The sequence below is a fragment of the Triticum urartu genome, chromosome 4 (genome assembly GCF_003073215.2).
Source record: "Triticum urartu cultivar G1812 chromosome 4, Tu2.1, whole genome shotgun sequence".
Taxonomy (NCBI): domain Eukaryota; kingdom Viridiplantae; phylum Streptophyta; class Magnoliopsida; order Poales; family Poaceae; genus Triticum; species Triticum urartu.
The window spans coordinates 222,806,213-222,831,303 of record NC_053025.1 but is presented as its reverse complement, the minus strand read 5'-3'; the positions used below and the strand labels follow the sequence as shown (position 1 = coordinate 222,831,303).

The window sequence follows — 25,091 nt, the reverse complement described above, 5'->3', positions numbered from 1 at the left end:
GGAATCACGACTTGCATGTCGATGAGTATGACAACCGGCAGGAGCCATAGGAGTTGTCTTAATTTATTTATGACCTGCGTGTCAACTTAAACGTCATGTAATTACTTTACTTTATTGCTAAAGCGTTAGCCATAGTAGTAGAAGTAATAGATGACGAGACAACTTCAAGAAGACACGATGATGGAGATCATGATGATGGAGATCATGGTGTCATGCCGGTGACAAGATGATCATGGAGCCCCAAGATGGAGATCAAAGGAGCTATATGATATTGGCCATATCATGTCACTACTATTTGATTGCATGAGATGTTTATCATGTTTTTGCATCTTGTTTACTTAGAACGACGGTAGTAAATAAGATGATCCCTCATTACAATTTCAAGAATGTGTTCTCCCCTAACTGTGCACCGTTGCTAAAGTTCGTCGTTTCGAAGCACCACGTGATGATCGGGTGTGATAGATCCTTACGTTCACATACAACGGGTGTAAGACAGTTTTACACATGCAAAACACTTAGGGTTAACTTGACGAGCCTAGCATGTGTATAGACATGGCCTCGGAACACAGAAGACCGAAAGGTCGAGCATGAGTCGTATAGAAGATATGATCAACATGAAGATGTTCACCGATGTTGACTAGTCCGTCTCACGTGATGATCGGACATGGCCTAGTTAACTCGGATCATGTAATCACTTAGATGACTAGAGGGATGTCTATCTGAGTGGGAGTTCATAAGATGAACTTAATTATCCTGAACATAGTCAAGAGATCTTCGCAAATTATGTCGTAGCTCGCGCTTCAGTTCTACTGTTTAGATATGTTCCTAGAGAAAATTTAGTTGAAATTTGATAGTAGCAATTATGCGGACTAGGTCCGTAAACTGAGGATTGTCCTCATTGCTTCATAGAAGGCTTATGTCCTTAATGCACCGCTCAGTGTGCTGAACCTCAAACGTTGTCTGTGGATGTTGCGAACATCTGACATACACGTTTTAATAACTACATGATAGTTCAGTTAAACGGTTTAGAGTTGAGGCACCGAAGACGGTTTTTGAAACGTCGCGAAACATATGAGATGTTTCGAGGACTGAAATTGGGATTTCAGGCTCGTGCCCACGTCAAGAGGTATAAGACCTCCGACGATTTTCGTGGCCTGCAAACTAAGGGAGAAAAGCTCAATTGTTGAGCTTGTGCTCAGATTGTCTGAGTACAACAATCATTTGAATCGAGTGGGAGTTGATCTTCCAGATGAGATAGTGATGTTTCTCCAAAGTCATTACCACCAAGCTGCTAGAGCTTCGTGTTGAACTATAATATATCAGGGATATATATGATGATCCTTGAGATATTCGCGATGTTTGACACCGCGAAAGTAGAAATCAAGAAGGAGCATCAATTGTTGATGGTTGGTGAAACCACTAGTTTCAAGAAGGGCAAGGGAACAAAGGGATACTTCATGAAACGGCAATTCAGCTGCTGCTCTAGTGAAGAAACCCAAGGTTGAACCCAAACCCGAGACTAAGTGCTTCTGTAATAAGGGGAACAGCCACTGGAGCAGAATTACCCTAGATACTTGGTAGATGAGAAGGCTGGCAAGGTCGATAGAAGTATATTGGATATACATTGTGTTGATGTGTACTTTACTAGTACTCCTAGTAGCACCAGGGTATTAGATACCGGTTCGGTTGCTAAGTGTTAGTAACTCGAAATAAAAGCTACGGAATAAACGGAGACTAGCTAAAGGTGAGCTGGCGATATGTGTTGGAAGTGTTTCCAATGTTGATATGATCAAGCATCGCACGCTCCCTCTACCATCGAGATTGGTGTTTGCATTGAGCATAGACATGATTGGATTATGTCTATCGCAATACGGTTATTCATTTAAGGAGAATAATGGTTACTCTGTTTATTTGAATAATACCTTCAATGGTCTTGCACCTAAAATGAATGGTTCATTGAATCTCAATCATAGTGATACACATGTTCATGCCAAAAGATAGTAATGATAGTACCACCTACTTGTGGCACTGCCACGTAAGTCATATCAGTATAAAACGCATGAAGAAGCTCCATGTTGATGGATCTTTGGACTCACTCGGTTTTGAAAAGTTTGAGACATGCGAACCATGTCTATTGGTGTATATGCATGAAGAAACTCCATGCAAATGGACCGTTTTGACTCACTTGATTCTTGTATCACTTGAGACATGCAAATCATACCACATGGGCAAGATGACTGAAAGCCTCGGTTTCAGTAAAATGGAACTGAAAGCAACTTGTTGGAAGTAATACATTTTGATGTGTGCAATCCGATGAGTGCTGAGGCGTGTAGTGGATATCGTTATGTTCTTACTTCACAGATGATTTGAGTAGATGTTGAGTATATTTACTTGATGAATCACGAGTCTGGATTATTGAAAGGTTCAAGAAATTTCAGGATGAAGTTGAAAGATCGTCGTGATAAGAGGATAGAAGATCTATGATATGATCATAGAGATGAATATCTTAATTACGAGTTTGGAACAGAATTAAGACATTCTGGAAATTGTTTCACAACTGATACAGCCTGGAACACCATAGTGTGATGGTGTGTCCGAACATCATAACTGCACCCTATTGGATATGATGCATACCATGATGTCGCTTATCGAATTACCATGATAGTTTATGGGTTAGGCATTAGAGACAACTGCATTCACTTTACATAGGGCACCACGTAATTCCGATGAGATGACACCATATGAACTATGGTTTAGAGAAACCTAAGCTGTCATTTTTTTTAAAAAGTTTGGGGCTGCGACGCTTATGTGAAAAAGTTTCAGGCTGATAAGCTCGAACCCAAAGAGGATAAATGCATCTTCATAGGACACCCAAAACAGTTGGGTATACCTCCTGTCTCAGATCCGAAAGCAATAGGGGATTGTTTCTAGAATTGGATCCTTTCACGAGGAAAAGTTTCTCTCGAAAGAATTGAGTGGGAGGATGGTGGAGACTTGATGAGGTTATTGAACCGTCTCTTCAACTAGTGTGTGGCAGGCATAGGAAGTTGTTCCTGTGGCACCTACACCAATTGAAGTGGAAGCTTATGATAGTGATCATGAAACTTCAGATCAAGTCACTACCAAACCTCGTAGGATGACAAGGATGCGTACTACTTCAGAGTGGTACGTAATCCTGTCTTGGAAGTCATGTTGCTAGACAACAATGAACCTATGAGCTATGGAGAAGCGGTGGTGGGCCTGGATTCCGATAAATGGCTCGAGGCCATATAATCCGAGAGAGGATCCATATATGAAAACAAAGTGTAGACTTTGGAAGAACTACTTGATGGTCGTAAGGCTGTTAGGTACATATGGATTTTAAAAGGAAGACAGACAATGATGGTAAGTGTCACCATTGAGAAAGCTCGACTTGTCGTTAAGATGTTTCCCGACAAGTTCAAGGAGTTGACTACGATGAGACTTTATCACACGTAGCGATGCTAAGAGTCTGTTGGAATTATATTAGCGATTACTGCATTATTTATGAAATCTTGCAGATAGGATGTCAAAAACATTGTTTCCTCGACGATTTTCTTGAGGAAAGGTTGTATGTGATACAACCGGAAGGTTTTTTCAATCCTGAAAGATGCTAATAAGTATGCAAAGCTCCAGCAATCCTTCTAAGGACTGGAGTAAGCATCTCGGAGTTGGAATGTATGCTTTGATGAGATGATCAAAGATTTTGGGTTTATACAAAGTTTATGAGAAACTTGTATTTCCAAAGAAGTGAGTGGGAGCACTATAGAATTTCTGATGAGTATATGTTATGGATCAGAAATGATGTAGAGTTTCTGGAAAGCATATAGGGTTATTTGGAAAGTGTTTTTCAATGGAAAGCCTGGATTAAGCTACTTGAACATTGAGCATCAAGATCTATAAGGATAGATCAAAACGCTTAATGGTACTTTCAAATGAGCACATACCTTGACATGATCTTGAAGGTGTTCAAGATGGACCGGTCAAAGAAGGAGTTCTTGCCTGAGTGGTAAGGTATGAAGTTAAAGCTCGACCACGGCAGAAGAGAGAAAAAGGACGAAGGTCGTCCCCTATGCTTAAGACATAGGCCCTACAGTATGCTATGCTGTGTACCGCACCTGAAATGTGCCTTGCCATGAGTCAGTCAAGGGGTACAAGAGTGATCCAAGAATGGATCACAAGACAGCGGTCAAATTTATCCTTAGTAACTAGTGGACTAAGGAATTTTCTCGATTATGGAGGTGGTAAAAGATTTCGTCGTAAAGGGTTACGCCGATGCAAACTTTGACACTAATCTAGATTATTCTGAGTAGTAAACTGGATTCGTATAGTAGAACAGTTATTTGGAATAGCTCCAAATGTAGCGTAGTAGTTGCATCTACAAGATGACATAGAAATTTGCGAAGTACATACGGATCTGAAAGATTCAGACCCGTTGACTATAACATTTCTCACAAGCATAACATGATCAAACCCAGAACTCATCGAGTGTTAATCACATGGTAATGTGAACTAGATCATTGACTCTAGTAAACTCTTTGGGTGTTAGTCACATGGGGATGTGACCTTGAGTGTTAGTCACATAGCGATGTGAATTGGATTATTGACTCTAGTGCAAGTGGGAGACTGTTGGAAATATGCCCTAGAGGCAATAATAAATTGATTATTATTATATTTCCTTGTTCATGATAATCGTTTATTATCCATGCTAGAATTGTATTGATAGGAAACTCAAATACATGTGTGGATACATAGACAACACCATGTCCCTAGTAAGCCTCTAGTTGACTAGCTCGTTAATCAATAGATGGTTACGGTTTCCTGACCATGGACATTGGATGTCATTGATAAACGGGATCACATCATTAGGAGAATGATGTGATGGACAAGACCCAATCCTAAGCATAGCACAAGATCGTGTAGTTCGTATGCTAAAGCTTTTCTAATGTCAAGTATCATTTCCTTAGACCATGAGATTGTGCAACTCCCGGATACCGTAGGAATACTTTGGGTGTGCCAAACGTCACAACGTAACTGGGTGACTATAAAGGTGCACTACGGGTATCTCCGAAAGTGTCTGTTGGGTTGGCATGAATCGAGACTGGGATTTGTCACTCCGTGTGACGGAGAGGTATCTCTGGGCCCACTCGATAGGACATCATCATAATGTGCACAATGTGATCAAGGAGTTGATTACGGGATGATGTGTTACGGAACGAGTAAAGAGACTTGCCGGTAACGAGATTGAACAAGGTATCGGGATACCGACGATCAAATCTCGGGCAAGTAACATACCGATAGACAAAGGGAATTGTATGCGGGATTGATTGAATCCTCGACATCGTGGTTCATCCGATGAGATCATCGAGGAGCATGTGGGAGCCAACATGGGTATCCAGATCCCGCTGTTGGTTATTGGCCGGAGAGTCGTCTCGGTCATGTCTGCATGCTTCCCGAACCCGTAGGGTCTACACACTTAAGGTTCGGTGACGCTAGGGTTATAGAGATATTAGTATCCGGTAACCCGAATGTTGTTCAGAGTCCCGGATGAGATCCCGGACGTCATGAGGAGTTTCGGAATGGTCCGGAGGTAAAGAATTATATATAGGAAGTGCTATTTCGGCCATCGAGACAAGTTTCGGGGTCACCGGTATTGTACTGGGACCACCGGGTGGGGCCACCTGCCCCGGGGGGCCACATGGGCTGTAGGGGTGTGCGCCTTGGCCTATATGGGCCAAGGGCACCAGCCCCAAGAGGCCCATGCGCCAAGAGATAAGGAAAGGAAGAGTCCTAAAGGGGGAAGGCACCTCCTAGGTGCCTTGGGGAGGAGGGACTCCTCCCTAGCCGCACCCTTCCTTGGAGGAAGGGCCAAGGCTGCGCCCCCCTCTCCCTTGGCCCTATATATAGTGGGGGAAAGGGAGGGCAGCCCCATCTAAGCCCTGGCGCCTCCCTCTCCCTCCCGTGACACATCTCCCTCCTCCCGCAGCGCTTGGCGAAGCCCTGTTGGAATCCCGCTACTTCCACCACCACGCCGTCATGCTGCTGGATCTCCATCAACCTCTCCTTCCCCCTTGCTGGATCAAGAAGGAGGAGACGTCGCTGCTCCGTACGTGTGTTGAACGCGGAGGTGTCGACCGTTCGGCGCTAGGATCATCAGTGATTTGGATCACGACGAGTACGACTCCATCAACCCCGTTCTCTTGAACGCTTCCGCACGCGATCTACAAGGGTATGTAGATCCACTCCTCCCTCGTTGCTAGATGACTCCATAGATTGATCTTGGTGACACGTAGGAAAATTTTGAATTATTGCTACGTTCCCCAACACATACCCCTAATGTCAAGCAACACCATCTGTTCCACCTCAATCGGGCACGTGTGTGATCGCCGATAGTCATCATACATAGGCTCGAGGTGCCTATCCCATAAACCACGCACGTCGCCTGGTTCACAGTGCACCAGAATTGTCGCGAAGAGCCTCCTGAGCGAACATGGCATCGCCCATTGCTCTGCCTCGGTAAGACAGTCGTCGAGCGTGTTATCTGCCTCGATGAGTCCCAACCTTTCGGCAGCCTCTCTAAAGCTCTCGCATAGCCTACCGTCCACGGTGAGCAGGTCCTCATAGGATGTCTTGCCAGCAACATGGTTTAGCAGCACACGCAGATAGTATCGCTCCCCCTCGGCAGGATTGGCAGACACAATTCGACCTATCTGATAACGCTCCACCCGCTCTTTCCAATACTTCTTACCCTTCTGCCATGTGAACCTTCCAGGAAAATCCTTGTACAATATATTCCTAGCCCAGGGGTGGTTTTGGTTAGCTTTGAAATACTCTGTCAACATGGATTTGGAAGCATTCTCAGAGGCGACTACGTCGGTCAAGTGAGCTTGCTCATTGAAGGCCACTCTGTGCATATTTGGGAGATGAAGAGGCAACTGTAGGACAGGCGGGTCATTGGCACACAAGGGGAAGCCAAATATCCTCCACATCGCCTCTGGAGGAGTAACCCACCTCGCGTCTACGTATCTTTTGATCTCATCAATGTTACCATCGGTGTCGGGCTGGTCGATGCTGAAAGAAGCCCTATCATGGCCCTTGTATATGTACTTGTAAAGGTATTTGACGGCCTTTATGCTGGAGCAAACCTCAAAGTTGATGTGGCAATTGAACATCCGCAGAAGGTAAGGGTTATACGGCACAACCCATCTATTGTCCAACATTTTACCACAGACCTTAGCCTGCCGACCATCATCTCGACGACGATAAACTGAGTATGAGTCCTTGCCCTGTGCCGTGTTTTCATTGAACGGTCGTGGGTATCTGCACTTGCACTCGTTCTGTTGCATGCACACATTTTTGGGGTTGAGAGCACCGCATGGTCCGTGCATCATATGTTTCACCACCAAGGCGTGGAGTTCAGGATACTTCTGCTTGTCTGGGAGCTCGGCAGAAATGAGTCGGTCGTACTGCTCCGGAACGACAAGCTTATAGGCAGAATCCATGATCAACAAAAAGTGTGCGTGGGGGAGGCCCCTCTTCTGGAACTCGACTACGTATACATGTGCGACAACAACACCTAGGATATTCTTCTTGAACAAGAGCTCTTTCATAGCCTCTAGCTTGCCATGGAACACACGAGCCACAAGATCAGGTCAATCTTGCGCTGTCTGACTAGGAAACAACTCATTCATTATCTCTTCCTAGTTAGGGTTGCAGGTCATGGTCAAGAAGATGTCAGGCTTCCCGTACGTATGGACAATTGCCATGGCATCCATATGCCTCCGCTTCATGTCGCGGTCGCCACCTGGGTACGTTCCAGGGAGCACTATCCTTACTCCAACAACGCTTGCCCGGGTCTCCCCGGATGTAATTGCATCAACAACTCCTTTATACAGGTCGGCACGGATCTTTGTCTGGTTCTTCCTGTACCATTTCAACCTACAACTCTCAATCTTGATGTACATGTCCACCCCCCATTGCTGGAGCAATCGTGCTCCACAGAGTATGGGATTGAATATCCCAGGTCGTGTCTGCAGCATGTAACAGTAGTAGTCTCTCACGGAGACGCATAACCTGCTATTCCCCTCTGCACATGGATGAGTAGCGCGGAAGTTAGAATTCATATGAGAACTACACAATACATCAAACGACAGAATACACATAAGGCTTACCTGCATCCTCCTCCTCATCATCATCATGTCCACCTCTTGGTCATTGCACAACCGGCCAAGGGACATTACGTTTAGGTAGTTTCGGGTGCCAACCGAGCTCCCCCCTTGGGTAGAAGAGTGGGTAAGAGAGCGGGTCATACGAGCCAGCCGTCACATGTATACTGTGCCTCTGGTTGTCGTTCCCACAAAGTGTAATCCTACGATCGAACCTCTTCGCTAGGTCAGTGCCCTCCACCCAAATTGTAGCGACCTCAGATGACAGAGGTCTATTATACTTCCGTTGGTCTAGTCTCTGGTCAGTGTTGAGGTCTATCCTGTAATCGTCGAGGTTGTCCCTGTGCGTACCCAAACTCCTAAATTGCTGAGAGTACGGGTTTTCCCTGAGTATGTGCACCAACTTTCTGACGACATCCTGGTCTAATTGCTTGGTGGCAGCCTTGTGATGGGTTAGGCCTGGGTCATCATCGTAGAAGTACAACTGTAGATGATCTGGACGGGATGTTGGCCCGAAGGAATGAACGTTGTGGTAGATGGTGCCGTGCGCCCGGAACGTGTACACCCCAGACTTCATGTTTGTGTATGTTTCATCGAGGCTGACGCCGAGGGTTGTGAAGGAGAAGTGTCCGTTGAAGAACCGTCTGTTCTCCCGAAAATGCCTAGCGTCCGCATCAATGCTAGACCAAAGCCTCATGAGCTCCGGGATGGGCTCCGGTTGCTTCAGCTCGATCTGCCCACTGCGACAGCAGAATCCTGAGGCCTCGCTGACAAACTTCTTGGCCTTGCAGTGGTCGCAGTTTGCGACGTGCTTCAGGATGTGTGTGTTAGCTGGTAGGTTTGAGTACACATAGTCAAATGGATCATGGTCGACATAGTTTTTGTGTCTTGAGTCTTCCAATTCGTCGTGCTCCAAGTCATCAGCATCTGAGCCTGCAAACAATGTTTCCAATTAGTGCGATACCCCCAACATGTGGATCACGCTCAAGCGATTGTACATACCTTCACCAGCAAACAGGTAATATTCATCGTCAAAGAGGTCGTCAGGATTGACATCATCATTCATGAGACCATTGAGGTAAGCGTCCATGTCGTCTGCCCAGGTGCCAAACAACACAAATGAGGGTTCAGTCTCAAGGGACGCAAGGAGAGTAAGGATATGGGTGTTATCTTCACTTCTGATCGTGTAATCCGGCGTGCTAGATGATGTTGAGGCACTGTGTGCTTCAACTACGGTAGGTTGTCCCGTTGAGCTCATTTTCGGTATGGAGATGGACCTGACGGTTGGGGTATTAACCCTACCTGCAAACCTTTCATTACGACGATCTAGCAGAGCATTCCTCTCACCACGTGGCACCTGCGTACATGTTTTTCGCTTGCCAATTTTCTCCTGACGCTTCATCGCCGCCATACTTCCCTTGCAAGCTCGCTCTCTTGTCCTACGCCGAGCTCTAGACTCATGACTCTGCTCGTCAACTCCATTATCCGCAATTGTTACCGGATCACTGGTTTGCTGGTCGGCACTTTGTAGGTGCTCATTGATTTCGATGAGGTCGCCATCTACAGCACCATCACCTAAGGTTCTGCTTAGGTATGCACCTACAACATTATCGAATTTGGTATAAATAACCGATGAATGATTACAAAATGAAAGATGATTGTTGATGGGATAACTACCATCGGTTTCGGTGTTGCGAATGTATGTGGGGGCCGACTTGACAGTTGTAGCACGATCTATATGTTCACAGCCGGATTGTTGCGTGATGGTTGGAAGTGTGAGGGTTGGACAATTGGCGTGAGTGTTGAAAGAGGGAGAGCTGGACAATGCGCTAGTTAGATCTGGACGTGGCATTGCGATCAATTCAGCACACGAGGTGTTTTTCCTTCTAGCATAGTCTGCCTTTCTCTTCGCACTTGACTCCCCCTGCTCATCAGGGGTCCTGCTGTTTCGTTGTTCCTTTCGTCGCTCACGCTGCACTTGATTATTGTTTTGGAGGTTGATCGTACCCTCTTCCTTTTTCTTCCGATAAGATGCCCGTCTCTGTGCGTTTCTCCGATCCCTTTGTTCGTCTGCCATATTACTACTGCGGTCTCTTGCATGTTGCCTCCTAGCCAACTCTTTTTCATGATTGAATTCAGCAATGGCTGATGCGGACCCATCTTCTGGAGCATCATCATGTGACAAGGATGTATAGTTCAAGCTCGATGGGTACAATAAATGAATCTATATTATGATTGTTATGTTTAAAACTTTAAACACCCGTACCTGGCATCGAACCGGAAGGCTGATCAATATTAGTGATATCACCAAGAGGGGGTCGGGATGTATAGTTCCGGTTTGATGGGTTGGCTGGTTCAACAATAAAGTTAAAACATAATCATCTCATCAATGCTCAACAAATCATGAAGATCCCGAACTAAGCCAACACGTCTACTCTTTTCTTCAGCCATTTTTTGTTCCATATACTTCGTTTGTAAATGCCCTAATATTTCTTGTCTAGCCAGCATGTATCTCGTACTACAGTGAGTTAATTCAAAGCTAAAAGTGCGTATTCTAATATTTGATTCCCAAATTTGGTTTGTCACCGCCATAAGCTCATAACTTTAAACACCCGTACCTGGCATTGAACCGGAAGGCTGATCAATATTAGTGATATCACCAAGAGGGGGTCGGGAAACAGTCTGCTTTTCATTTTGGAGCTTGACCTGTTCATCCTTTTTCTTTCGATAAGTTGCTCGCCGTCGTGCGTTTCTCTGCTCCCTTTTATCGTCTGTTATGCTATAACTCACTTGGTCATTCACAACAACACATGTTGTCTGGGAATGAGTTGGGTATACATCACATGTTGGGGTAGACGATGTCACAAGCTCTGAACTACCACAACCAAGGGCATTAAGACACACATCATTGTGGGCAGATTCTCTGGCTGCAGGAACAAAAGAAAATATGTCGGTTAGGCTAATACATGAACATGCATCCCTTTAAGCACAAATCTGGCCATATGAAAGGCATATCGGCTCACACCACTTGAGCCTTCTGTGTGACCTGCGGCATAAAGTGATGCAAGAGTACTCCGGTTCGGGAACGAAGGCACATTATTGTCTGCACGATGTATAAACAACAAATCTAGATGAGAATTAGTCAACATGTACATTCATAGACATGTAAGACAATTGTCCATGATGCACGTGTCGGATCATACCAAATGAACTTCCTGCAAGGCCGCAGGCAAAAATATCGGTGAGAGTACTCGGACCAAGGAACGAAGCAACATCAGGGCTACAGAAGGAGATTGATGGGTTGTCTACATAACAAAACCAGTACAGAATGAGGCAGTTTCGTACTAACCGAATAGGGTAGATAGTGTGTTTAAATATGGAACCCACGTACGTAAACTCGCATGCCCAGGCTGATCAACAATTGTTATCTCAGAAAGAGGGTGTTTGGTTAGGTTTGCAAGCTTGTCCTGCTCTAACCGTGGCATGCCAGTTCCATTTGTTTCCTTGTGTGCTTCCAAGTCTGTTAGGCATAATTGATCATGTTAAAACCATATGATACAACGGATAGGGGTATTTACACACTTCAATACCTGGAGTCATTTGATAATTGTCAACATTGTCAGCTACGGGAATGATTGCTGGGTTGTATTCATCAACATTTCCGTCAACATTATGGCCTGGAACACATTAGCAAGATAGAATGATTGTTGGGCACCCTTGACATCTGACTCATTTATGTTATTCTAACATATCTTGGCTCCCTTGTGAATGTAGGTCAGCAAGAGGGGGTACAGGCACATCTGACACCTTTTTCTCTTTCGGCGCCTTGCTATTTGCATTTCCCATTCGTACCTATCATTTTTCAACAGCATTAGTATTGATGTGGTATGTATCCTGAACAATTGGCTTGCCATGTATTTTTGGTGTTCCAACTGGGAACATGGGGGAGAAATGACTACACTGTATACATCTGATATATTGTCTTGGGATTTATTTTTGGTGTTTGAACTGGGAACATGGGGAACATTTATTCGTATGGCTCCATTGTATATGGCTGCATCGTATATGGCTCTGTTGCATATGGCTCCATCTGGTGACAATTATCTTCTGTAGCGTTGTGTGATCTTTAAGAGATCATGAGCGTACGTACCTTCGAGAAAGCAAGGTTGAAAACTGATTAGTGAAGATGCCCTCCACTGCTTGCCGCCGTAGGCGTCGTCGTCGGAGATCCGTGGCGTGTGGCTGCCTGAGGCGGCGACGGCGGTCTCTTGCTGATCCGCGACGAGATCGTGGTGTGTGGGTACCCGACTTGGCGGCGGCGGCAGTGTCTTGCTGACCCGCGACGGGATCGTGGTGTGTGGGTACCTGAGGCGGCGGTCTGCTGATCCGCGATGGTATTGTTCGTGATCCGCCACGGGCGACGTATGTGGGGCGGCAGCGGTGGCGGCGTTCTCGTGATCTAGGACGGACGTGGGAAACGAGGAGCGTCGATCTGGTTTTTTGTGGATACGTAGATTAAAACCAGTGGTACGGGATGATGGGAGGTGGGAGGAAATAAAACCGGACGAAAATAAAACCGGAGTACCAGGCTACTAACTGCTCCATTAGAAGTAGAGAAAAGGAGGAAGGGAGGCGTCGTGGGCTTTTTTTTTTGAGGGGAGGCTTTGTTTCATGAAAGAAGTATTTACATGATAGAGAAGAAAAGAAAAGGATTTGTTTTCTGGTCTTGACGTGCTCTACGGTCTGCTTCACAAACGCGATTTCATTTGTATTAAAAAAAGAAGGCGAGCGACGCGTGCAAGCATGCATGCATGCGGAGTCAATCAAGGTACGACGCCTTCCTTCCTGCTTCGGTCTGCACGAGGAAAACAAATCCACATCGATCCCTTCGTTTCGCATTCACAGGAAGCTGCATCCGCGTGCCGCCGTAACCGCCCTGCCGCTCCGGCGTCGCCGAACCCACTCGTCCGGCTTCGGCGGCGCCATGGGGCCCAAGTCCAAGTCCAAGGCCCGGTCGTCTCGGCGGAAACCGCTGGCCAGACCGAGGTAACTTTCCCCCTAATTAACCTTCCCTTTTTCGGATGCGATGCGGCGCCATTAGTGACCGATCGATCCAGACCAAGCTCACCGTGTGTCCTCTATGCATGTTCCTTCCTAGTGACCCAATGCAGGAGCTTAAGTGCGCTCAGCACTACGATCGTGAGCATATGTTTGAGTTGAATCAAAAGCGGCTGCGGACCAAATATTGCGATCTTTGTTTGACGTGCGTGCTTACGGATGCGGTCAGGGATGTGTCTGCCCGCCATGGTGGCGAGGAGAAGGCGGAGAGGAAGAAGAGCAAGTCAGCAAGACGCGCTGCTGCTGCTGCTGCCAAGGAGCCTGCAAAACCTAACAGCGGCGCTTCCTGGGTTTGCTTGGAGTGCGGTAGCTTTTTTTGTGGCGGTGCAGGATTCGAGCCGGAGGACCATGTTAGAGCACATCACAAGGAGGAACCCGAGCATCGGTGGTTTGCCAACTCCGATAATACGGATGTACTCTACTGTTGTGAGTGTAACCAGGAGGTTCCTCTCAAGGTTTTTAAGTATCGTCCAGCGAAATCAGCAGAAGCTTCAACTGAGTTAGGGCCAAACACCAACACACTTGATCCGAAGGATGATGATGGTTTGGACAAGGAGGTGGTGACACCGCAGCAGATAGAACCGGTGGAGGTGGAGGGCAAGGGATCCATCAGTTCGTCATCTCCTCACTCCGAGGATGATGATGGTTTGAACAAGAAGGAGGTGGTGACACCGCAGATGAAATCGGTGGAGGCGGAGGACAAGGGATCCAGCAGTCCGTCATCTCCTTACTCGGAGGACATAACCAAGGAGCTCTTTGTCGACACAAGTGCTTCAAGCAATGCAAAAGACTTCCTTGACCAAAGAAAACTGTTTACATATGTCTGCTCAAGGTGGCCCCAATTCAATACCGGCAGAATGGAGGATGCCGAAGAACTCATCCAACATTTTCTTCATGGTTTGGATGAAGAGGAAGATGAAGCACGTCAACCTTCAATGGATGCTTCAAAGAAGGTCACAATTGTTAATTCTATCTTTGCAGGCAAGGAGTCTACTACTATATCCAGCACAGAATGTGTACACGGTTCCGATGATAAACGTGAAAGCACCCTTCTATTCCGACTGCCAATTCCACATAGGAAGCACCATGTTGTAGCTTCCAGAAGCAATAAAGCTGATGCTGAGGTGCATGATGGTGATGATCCTGTATCAATTGAGGATTGCTTCTCTTTGTACACTGAGAAAGAGTTGATACCTGATTGGTTCTGTCGGTCTTGCATTGATACAGCTAATACGAACACATCTGAAACAAAACCTGTCGTGGAGTTAGGTGGTGACGATAACCAAAATAACCAGAAACAGGAAACAACAAAAGTTTTCAGAGCTGCAAGGAAAAGACTGCTTATAACCAGAGCTCCAGATGTAATGGTGGTTAGTTTGATCAGGCAACAAAGTGCTCCTAATATTGTTGGGTATGTTAAATTGGAAGGACATGTGCGCTTCAAGGAGATTCTTGATATGCAGCCATACATGGACAAAAGGTACTGTTTTCTAATGCCTTTTGAATTCTATGTTATAGAAGTGGTTTGGTCTCCCATTGATTTGCCGCTCCCACTCATTCATCCATCAACCCCTTCAGTTTTGATCCCCTTTCAGATGCAAGATTAACACATGCATGTGATTGCATCAGTAATTAAGGCACTACCCATTTTTAATAGTCTTGTTCGGATGGATAAGAAATCATTTTACCTGAATCTAAAAAATTGTTTGACCGACTATTGTAGGGAAAAACATTCCTTGACTGACTGAATATAGATCCATGCATCAACCACAGTCATAGCGCAGTGTTAGGAACTACTCCAGCTATTTGCAAGCATGAAGCATTAACTAATTAATAAATATAAATCAAAGTTAAAACTATAATCAATAAAAACCAATCGTTTGTCCAAATTAAAAAACAGAAACTGGTATAATTGAAGTTAGCTTAGTTTAATTAGGTCCATATGCATGAAAAAGCGGGAGCAGATAGATTAGCTAGGATCCATGACATGAAAATGAACTATAATTTTTGACTTAGTATTCTTTTGTCCCTCGTCAGCGACAAACAAAGGCATGCATACTTTCTCTTCCTAGCTTTGAAAATGAACCTTTAATTAACTAACTCTATACATTCCCAGCTCCCTCCCTAACCAAAGAAGATCTTCAACCACTACCTAGCTACTAATCATCCTTGTGTAGTTCCAGACAATTATTTAGGCTGAACTGGGTGTGGATATTTTCGAATTTGGCATCCCAGTATTTGTGATGTATGAGCGGGCGATAGTTCTGTATAGCTCTATGACTGCTCTGGTCATCACTATTTCCTGTAATTTTCAGATTTGACGAGAATGACAATAACACCTACCGTCTAGTTGGTGTTGCTCAACGCATTGGAGATCGGAAAGGAGGTCATTATATTGTGTATGTAAGGGCTAGCAAGATGAATGGTCAGGAACATCAAAGCAATGACAAGTCTTGGTTTTATGCAAGCGATAAGATAATCAGAGAAGCAAGTTTGCAGGAAGTTCTTGGTTGCGAGGCCTACATTCTTTTTTAAGAGAGGGTGGGAGACTAAGACTTTATTAGTTATTCTGTGCTTGTTGCCATGTTTGTTTTGTTTCAATAAACATCAATGTTCTGTTTGCAGTGTTCAACTCATGAAGCCCAATCTTCTCCTGCCAATGTCACGAGTGAGGAACCTAGACTTGACGGTATCAACCTTCTGCCAATGATGCCCAATCTTGTCGGGGATTTGATTCCTCCACCCATAGATGAATTGGTCCAATGGGATGAGCGGAGGAGCCACAACGGGGATAAAAGGAGAGAGCAGCAAGTGGACAAGAAAAATGCCACACTGCTACCTATGTTTTGGGAGTTTCTTGATCAGTATGTTTATCTCGCCTTTCTATGTTTTTTCCTAATGTTACTCAACGGGTTCCAATCGAGATAATTTTATTTTGATAGGTTCACTCTATCTGGAGAAAAGACGCCATATTACCGTTTTCAATTGTGGGGCATGCTTGTGAGAGGTTGTGGATCAAGGGAGCTGTACATCCTCTACTCGCATCTCTTGAGTCGGTCAAAGGACCTTGCAATGGGAGTCTGCAATGGTGACGAAAGGTATAATTTTGACAAAATTATCTTGTATGCAATTAAATAAAGCAATAGTTGTGTGCAAGATTTTAATACCGTTGTACTGAACATTGTAAAACAGGCTGAGGGTGAAGTTAACAGAAATTGCCAGGAATTATATGCTGAAACTTGTAACGAGTTTGAACATGGTGGTGACAGAATCCGCAAGGAATTTAATGCAGCAGCTCGACCTAAGATTTCTTGAAATGCCCAACAAGTAATGGCCTCAATCCCTTCTCTTTTGTTTTATTATTTATTCAAGGGGTGCATGGAAGCTTGTTATCCATGTGCCTGAATCATGAGTTGGTCGCGAAATCTTATGGGTTTCACCTCTAGCTTACCCCAACTTTTTTGAGACTAAAGCTTTTGTTGTTGTTGTTGTTGTATACAAATCAGTTTTTTAATCCTAGTGTTTAAATAGATATTTTTGTATATATGTTTTCAGGCATGAAGAGTTGAAGGAGTCTTTTGGCGCTGATTTGCTTAGAAATATGGATGTCTATGGTCATATTGGGGAGCAAATTATGATACCTTTGCCTGATAAATGCGCCTTGATCCAGGGACTTACTGAATATGTGATTAGTAAGCACAGAGCTGGGTACTCATGGGAAGGCGATTTTGACATAGAAGATATGGATATCTATGACGGCAAGGTAATCATCACAAAGAGTCCCAAATTATTTGAGATATTGCCTCGAATATCGCCTGAGATGGTCACGGCGATGGAGAAAGATTTTGATAGCATTGCAACAAAAGTGCTGAAGAAATTCATCTATCGTCAAATTTACGTGCCTTACCTAACACCTTTTCATATATTCTTGAGTGGAATGGGACAATATGCTAAATGGTGGTCAGACCCAGTCATGACGAAGGATCTGCGGGAACTAATACTGCACTATCCTTTTTTCAAGCCTTCAAGGGCTAGGTTGAACTTGCTGGTAGGCATCTTTGATGCATGGAGATCGTTCGATGAAAAAGATATGAGTCCCTTATTTAAGAAAATCTTGAAGAAGACACATGGATTGGCATGGTTAGAGGACATGGAGTCGGTTCTTAATCAGATCATCCTTGCTGTCTTTCGTTACAAAGACAAGGATGCTAACTATTATGAAGCAGAAATGCATTTCTTGATTGAGTTGTTAAGGAATCTTGCAGTAGATGGTACTGCGAAGTCCTTCGATTATCAGTGTGAGGATGGCTCCCGCAAACAAATGGTGCAAACACTTGATGAACTTGAGGTTGGCGGTGCTTACTACCTTGAGAAATTTGTGGTAGCTGCTTTGACTGCTTTGTTAGAGCAATCAGCGATGAAAGATATGTATGTCTTTGTACTGGCCCACAACTGCATTTTATTTGTCTTTTCTGTTTAGTTATATTAACTGCTAAGTATTATTTGATCTGCAGGCTGGAGTCTGTTTGGGAGTGCTACAAGAACTGCAATTTCCCATCTCAAAATTAAATTAGCGATCATTCATGGAGGAGAAATATGTGGCTGAGCCAGGTACACCTTATCCTGTCCATGCAATTCATTGAGATGTGAGTTTAGTTGCTCGTGAATGAAAGAGCTTATCAGTTTTGTTGCATAATCAAGAACAAAGGAAAATATTGTTCTCAAGTCTGGTATGTGTAAATCATACAGCTTGCTTGTTCCACCAAATGATAGCAAAACAAATTTTTATGTTCTCTTCAAGAAGTAGGCACATCACCATATTATTCAAATGGTGTCTTATCAGAGTTATAACAATTTTGTGATCTTAAAATCATCTCTTGTCTGTTCCCTTATTCTTATGCAAAATGTATTTGCTCTTTTTAATTCAAAGGTTTTCACTGAAGCTTGTTGATATTTCAGTCAGCCATGGTATTAATTGTCTGCGATATGGTTTACAGATCGTTATATCATTCTTCGCGGTTAGGTGATGGACATGTCTCCCCTTCTATTTCGTGAGCAATTCAATGGTGCTACATATCCCTTGCAAATGGCCTCTCTACATGGAAGAGAGCTGTCAGTGGCTTGCCGACTGCACGAAGACGACGAACCACACCTGATTACAATGGCCTCTACATGGATTAGCTAGTGAAGCTAGATATGAACCTGGATTCTGTTTTGCTCTGTTTGGGTCATCGGGGTAGTCAGTGTAATGTTGCTCTTTCATTCGTACGAGTAGGTGACTGCTGTTGTATCCGGGAACCTGATGTACACTGACTTTGCAATGGAGCCATGGAGTTGCAGACTTATTATTTGTCAAAAAGATTAATTGCTGGATTCTGATTTGCAAGTTTATGTTAGTACTGAATTTTGATTTGTAGAGTTAAGTGCCCTTAGCCCTCAGGCACTGCCGGGTGCCTTCCCCTTGCAACCGCGGAAATTTCCCATGATTCAGGTCTTGAAGATGAATAACATGACAGAACTTTGATGTACATTTTGGTTTGTTTTCCATAGTGGAGCCATGTACTGTTTTCTAAAAGTTAATTACTGTTCAATGGCCCTCTCTATGAGGAACTGTTCAATGGCCCTCTCTCCAGCTGCGGCCTGGGCTATCCAGGGCTTAGTCGAGGCAGTGAACAGTATGAAGAAAGCTCATGTGCACCTTTGCTGAATATATGTACTGCTGGGACTGAAACTTACACTGTCTCCTGTGCACCTTTGCTGAATTCCCATGAATCCTTGCTGAATTGCTGTGAACCTTTGCTGGATATTGAGTTTGTAGTTATATTCATCAATTCATGTGAGGTACTGGCACTTTAATTGGATGCATGAGGCGTGTGTGATGGCTGAACCATCTTCCTTATGCTAGTGATTATTTGTTTGTTTGATTACGCAGTATACCACCATAGAAAGACAGCCTCTCATCCTTTACCCGCTAGTTATTCTATTGTTGCGCTCTAGTGTTTCGCTGAGATCACCCGCGGTCTGTTTCCTCTGATCTGTTGAATCTGCGAGTATTTGGAGTAACTAGCTCAATTAAAACCATATATATGTTTTGAATGCGTGCTTCGAAGTTCTAGATCCTGTGGAGAACCGACATTCTAAATCACTATACTTGCCTTCGATCAGTGCCTCATGTGGAGGCGTGGCCATTTGTGGCGGCATTGGAAGGCTCCTGTTCTAGCCTGGCCAACGTGTTCCTTCGTTGTTGTTGGGTTCCGGGTTGGCTTTTAACGAAGATGATCTTGGTGATGTTATCATGTTTTGTGCTTTGGTTGCTGTCAAGTTTCCTTAATGCCTCCCCGCAAAAACAAGTGACTACTTAATTATGCAGCAAACAAACTTCAAAAGATTCAATAGAATCCAATGAACAGTCTAATTATGAAGTGACAATTTATCATATCCCAACAAACACAACCACTGATTACATTATATGGATCCCGATCATGTGAGGCAACTTATGGGAACTTTATATTCAATCACAAGGGAGAGAGGATGCCATCTAGCTAGTATCATGGACTCTAACGTCCGAAGGAAACTATTCACACATGGTCATGTGGCAGGAAAGTCGATGAAGATGGCTCCGATGATGGTTCAGCCTACGGCAGGGTGTCGGAACAGGCCTCACAGATTGAATCTCCCCGGAACAGGACCTTGCGGCGGCGGAAAAAATCGTGAAAAATGGTACAAAGGGTTTCAGGACTTTTACGTGAAAGAATGAGCGTAAGGCAATGGCCAGGCGCCCCACGCGGCCTTGTTGGGGAACGTTGCAGAAAACAAAAAATTTCCTACGGTTTCACCAAAATCCATCTATGAGTTCATCTAGCAACGATTGATCGGATGCATCTACATACCTTTGTAGATCGCGAGCGGAAGCGTTCAAAGAATGGGGATGAGGTAGTCGTACACGACGTGATCCAAATCACCGGAGATCCTAGCGCCGAACGGACGGCACCTCCGCGTTCAACACACGTACGGTCAGCGTGACGTCTCCTCCTTCTTGATCCAGCAAGGGGGAAGGAGAGGTTGATGATGATCCAGCAGCATGACGGCGTGGTGGTGGATGCAGGGCGTCACAGCAGCAGGGCTTCGCCGTATACTACGAGAGGAAGAGGTGTAGCAGGGGAGAGGGAGGCGCCAAGACTCAAGGTGCGGCTGCCCCCTCCCTCCCCCTCATATATATAGGCTACCCTAGGGGGGCGCCGGCCCTAGGAGATGAGATCTCCTAGGGGGGGCGGCGGCCAGGGCTGGAGTGGCCCCCAAGGCAAGGTGGGGCGCCCCCCCACCCCTAGGGTTTCAACCCTAGGCGCATGGGGTGGGCCTAGGGGGGCGCACCAGCCCACTATGGGCTGGTTCCCCTCCCCACTTTGGCCCATGGGGCCCTCCGGGATGGGTGGCCCCACCCGGTGGACCCCCGGGACCCTTCCGGTGGTCCCGGTACAATACCGGTGACCTCGAAACTTGTCCCGATGGCCGAAACAGCACTTCCTATATATAATTCTTTACCTCCGGACTATTCCGAAACTCCTTGTGACATCCGGGATCTCATCCGGGACTCCGAACAACATTCGGGTTACTGCATATACATATCTTCACAACCCTAGCGTCACCGAACCTTAAGTGTGTAGACCCTACGGGTTCGGGAGACATGTAGACATGACCGAGACGACTCTCCGGTCAATAACCAACAGCGGGATCTAGATACCCATGTTGGCTCCCACATGCTCCTCGATGATCTCATCGGATGAACCACGATGTCGATGATTCAAGCAACCCCGTATACAATTCCCTTTGTCAATCGGTATGTTACTTGCCCGAGATTCGATCGTCGGTATCCCAATACCTTGTTCAATCTCGTTACCGGCAAGTCACTTTACTCGTAGCGTAATGCATGATCCCGTGACCAGACACTTGGTCACTTTGAGCTCATAATGATGATGCATTACCGAGTGGGCCCAGTGATACCTCTCCGTCATACGGAGTGACAAATCCCAGTCTTGATCCGTGTCAACCCTACAGACACTTTCGGAGATACCCGTAGTATACCTTTATGGTCACCCAGTTACGTTGTGACGTTTGGTACACCCAAAGCACTCCTACGGTATCCGGGAGTTACACGATCTCATGGTCTAAGGAAAGGATACTTGACATTGGAAAAACTCTAGCAAACGAACTATACGATCTTTATGCTATGTTTAGGACCGGGTCTTGTCCATCACATCATTCTCCTAATGATGTGATCTCGTTATCAATGACATCCAATGTCCATAGTCAGAAAACCATGACTATCTGTTGATCAATGAGCTAGTCAACTAGAGGCTTACTAGGGACATGTTGATGTCTATTATTCACACATGTATTACGATTTCCGGATAACACAATTATAGCATGAATAAAGACAATTATCATGAACAAGGAAATATAATAATAATGCTTTTATTATTGCCTCTAGGGCATATTTATAGCATGAATAGATCTTGATGCCTAATATATAAGCAGCTTCTCCAAGGTCCTTCATTGAAAAACTTTTATTCAAGTAGGCCTTAATGCTGTCCAAGAGTTCTATATCATTTCCCATCAAAAGTATGTCATCTACATATAATATGAGAAATGCTACAGAGCTCCCACTCACTTTCTTGTAAACGCAGGCTTCTCCATAAGTCTGCGTAAACCCAAACGCTTTGATCATCTCATCAAAGCGAATGTTCCAACTCCGAGATGCTTGCACCAGCCCATAAATCGAGCATTGGAGCTTGCACACCTTGTCAGCATTCTTAGGATCGACAAAACCTTCCGGCTGCATCATATACAATTCTTCCTTAAGAAAACCATTAAGGAATGCTGTTTTGACGTCCATTTGCCATATCTCATAATCATAGTATGCGGCAACTGCTAACATAATTCAGATAGACTTCAGCTTCGCTACTGGTCAGAAAGTCTCATCGTAGTCAACCCCTTGAACTTGTCGATAACCCTTAGCGACAAGCCGAGCTTTATGGATGGTCACATTACCATCCGCGTCTGTCTTCTTCTTAAAGATCCATTTATTTTCCATGGCTCGCCAATCATCGGGCAAGTCAGTCAAAGTCCATACTTCGTTTTCATACATGGATCCTATCTCGGATTTCATGGCTTCTAGCCATTTGTCGGAATCCGGGCCCGCCATCGCTTCTTCATAGTTCGAAGGTTCACCGTTGTCTAACAACATGATTTCCAAGACAGGGTTGCCGTACCACTCTGGTGCGGAACGTGTCCTTGTGGACCTTCGAAGTTCAGTAGCAACTTGATCTGAAGTTTCATGATCATCATCATTAACTTCCTCTCTAGTCGGTGCAGGCACCTCAGGAACATTTTCTTGAGTTGCGCCATTTTCCGGTTCAAGAGGTAACACTTCATCAAGTTCTACTTTCCTCCCACTTACTTCTTTCGAGAGAAACTCCTTCTCTAGAAAGGATCCATTCTTGGCAACAAAGATCTTGCCTTCAGATCTGAGGTAGAAGGTATACCCAATAGTTTCTTTAGGGTATCCTATGAAGACGCATTTTTCCGACTTGGGTTCGAGCTTCTCAGGTTGTAGTTTCTTGACATAAGCATCGCATCCCCAAACTTTTAGAAACGACAACTTAGGTTTCTTCCCAAACCATAATTCATACGGTGTCGTCTCAACGGATTTCGACGGAGCCCTATTTAAAGTGAATGCGGCAGTCTCTAAAGCATAGCCCCAAAAAGATAGCGGTAAATCGGTAAGAGACATCATAGACCGCACCATATCTAATAGAGTGTGATTACGACGTTCAGACACACCGTTACGCTGAGGTGTTCCAGGCGGCGTGAGTTGTGAAACTATTCCACATTTTCTTAAGTGTGTGACAAATTCGTGACTCAAGTATTCTCCTCCACGATCTAATCGCAAAAACTTGATTTTTCTGTCATGTTGATTTTCAACCTCACTCTTAAATTCCTTGAACTTTTCAAAGGTCTCAGACTTGTGTTTCATTAAGTAGATATACCCATATCTACTCAAGTCATCAGTGAGGGTGAGAACATAACGATAGCCACCACGAGCCTCAACACTCATTGGACCGCACACATCAGTATGTATGATTTCCAATAAGTTGGTTGCTCGCTCCATTGTTACTAAGAACGGAGTCTTGGTCATTTTACCCATGAGGCATGGTTCGCACGTGTCAAATGATTCATAATCAAGAGACTCTAAAAGTCCATCTGCATGGAGCTTCTTCATGCGTTTGACACTTATGTGACCAAGGCGGCAGTGCCACAAGTATGTGGGACTATCATTATCAACCTTACATCTTTTGGTATCCACACTATGAACATGTGTAGCATTACGCTCGAGATTCATTAAGAATAAACCATTCACCATCGGAGCATGACCATAAAACATATCTCTCATATAAATAGAACAACCATTATTCTCGGATTTAAATAAGTAGCCATCTCGAATTAAACGAGATCCCGATACAATATTCATGCTCAAAGCTGGTACTAAATAACAATTATTGAGGTTTAAAACTAATCCCGTAGGTAAATGCAGAGGTAGCGTGCCGACGGCGATCACATCGACCTTGGAACCATTCCCGACGCGCATCGTCACCTCGTCCTTCGCCAGTCTCCGTTTATTCCGCAGCTCCTGCTTTGAGTTACAAATGTGAGCAGCTGCACCGGTATCAAATACCCAAGAGCTACTACGAGTACTGATAAGGTACACATCAATTACATGTATATCACATATACCTTTCATTTTGCCGGCCTTCTTGTCCGCTAAGTATTTGGGGCAGTTCCGCTTCCAGTGACCACTTCCCTTGCAATAAAAGCACTCAGTCTCGGGCTTGGGTCCATTCTTTGGCTTCTTCCCGGTAGCTTGCTTGCCAGGCCCGGCAACTTCCTTGCCGTCCTTCTTGAAGTTCTTTTTACCCTTGCCCTTCTTGAACTTAGTGGTTTTATTCACCATCAACACTTGATGTTCCTTTTTGACTTCTACCTCTGCTGATTTCAGCATTGAAAATAACTCAGGAATGGTCTTTTCCATCCCTTGCATATTAAAGTTCATCACAAAGCTCTTGTAGCTTGGTGGAAGCGACTGGAGGATTCTGTCAATGACCACATCATCCGGGAGATTAACTCCTAGCTGAGTCAAGCGGTTATGCAACCCAGACATAGTGAGTATGTGCTCACTGACAGAACTATTTTCCTCCATCTTACAGCTAAAGAACTTGTCGGAGACCTCATATCTCTCGACCCGGGCATGAGCTTGGAAAACCATTTTCAGCTCTTCGAACATCTCATATGCTCCATGTCTCTCAAAACGCTTTTGGAGCCCCGACTCTAAGCTGTAAAGCATGCCGCACTGAACGAGGGAGTAGTCATCAGCACGTGTCTGCCAAGCGTTCATAACGTCTTGGTTCTGTGGGACGGGTGGGTCACCTAGCGGTGCTAGTAGGACATAATCTTTCTTGGCAGCTATGAGGATGATCCTCAGGTTCCGGACCCAGTCCGTATAGTTGCTGCCATCGTCTTTCAGCTTGGTTTTCTCTAGGAACGCGTTGAAGTTGAGGACAACGTTGGTCATTTGATCTACAAGACATATTGCAAAGATTTTAGACTAAGTTCATGATAATTAAGTTCATCTAATCAAATTATTCAATGAACTCCCACTTAGATAGACATCCCTCTTCTAGTCATCTAAGTATAACATGATCCGAGTCAACTAGGCCGTGTCCGATCATCACGTGA

At 44.9% G+C, this 25,091-nt stretch overlaps 1 pseudogene; it reads left to right on the top strand.

Moving 5' to 3' along the window:
• The first annotated feature begins 13,167 nt into the window (after positions 1–13,167).
• LOC125554700 lies at positions 13,168–18,825 on the top strand (annotated as a pseudogene).
• Positions 18,826–25,091: the final 6,266 nt, after the last annotated feature.